Source organism: Orycteropus afer, unplaced genomic scaffold (genome assembly GCF_000298275.1).
Source record: "Orycteropus afer afer isolate SDZICR_OR568_19922 unplaced genomic scaffold, OryAfe1.0 scaffold00814, whole genome shotgun sequence".
Taxonomy (NCBI): domain Eukaryota; kingdom Metazoa; phylum Chordata; class Mammalia; order Tubulidentata; family Orycteropodidae; genus Orycteropus; species Orycteropus afer.
Genome location: NW_006922401.1, coordinates 441,363 through 442,332, shown reverse-complemented (window position 1 = coordinate 442,332; position 970 = coordinate 441,363).

Sequence of the window (970 nt, the reverse complement as noted above, 5' to 3'; positions counted from 1 at the left end):
GGGGTCACTATGAGTTGGGGTCGACTCGATGGCACATAACAGCAACAACAAACTGTATATTAAAAAAAGATCTACCAAGTCCTTATAAATGGGGATTGCATTATTTTATGTGATTTAAAAATATGGGAGGGCTCAATTATTTATCTATGATAATGTGTCTCAGAAATTATAATGTAAACCAGTGGGCAAAATCTATTTGATATATACGTTTTACTTGAAGTATAACTTCTCTGTAACGAATCCAAGTATAAACTAAAATTAACACATTGTATCAACATTTAGAAAGAGTATAATCAGTTTCCTATTGAAATGCCCATATTTATGTTAGGAAACTGAATTTTTGTTGAAAGTATCAAGTATTAAATGCTTTCCTAACCTTTTCTTATTAGAACCATGTTCCTTTAAATTTCTGTTCTTATTTTAAAAACATATTTAAAGATTGTCTTCAGTTTACTTATGTGAAGTCAGTGAACAATAACTGTTTTATCTCTAACTCTGACAGAAATTTATTTAACAGAGGGCATATAAACCTGTTGATTTGCCTTTAAGTCCTTAATATTTATTTATTTTAATCCTGTCACAAAACTGCCAAATTATCAGAAATAAGTTTCCAAGCAGAATGACTAGGTTTTCCTTTTTGTTTTTTTTTAACCATTTATTGTGCTTTAGGTGAAAATTTACATAGGAAATTGATTTTCCAAGTCAATACTTCACATGCAAATTATCCCATGACATTCATTACTTACAATACCAAAAATGTGGCAATTCTTGCTGCCATTGATTCGCATCCAACTAAGCGACCCCTCCTTGGGTTTCCGAGGTGGTATCACTACAGACGTGGATTGCCCCACCTTCCTTTTGAGGAGTGGCTGATGGGTTTGAACTGCCAACTTTCTGGTTAGCAGTCAAATGTCTAAGGCAGTACACCACCAGAGCTCAACACTCTCCCTTTTTCCTCCCTGAGCTCCGG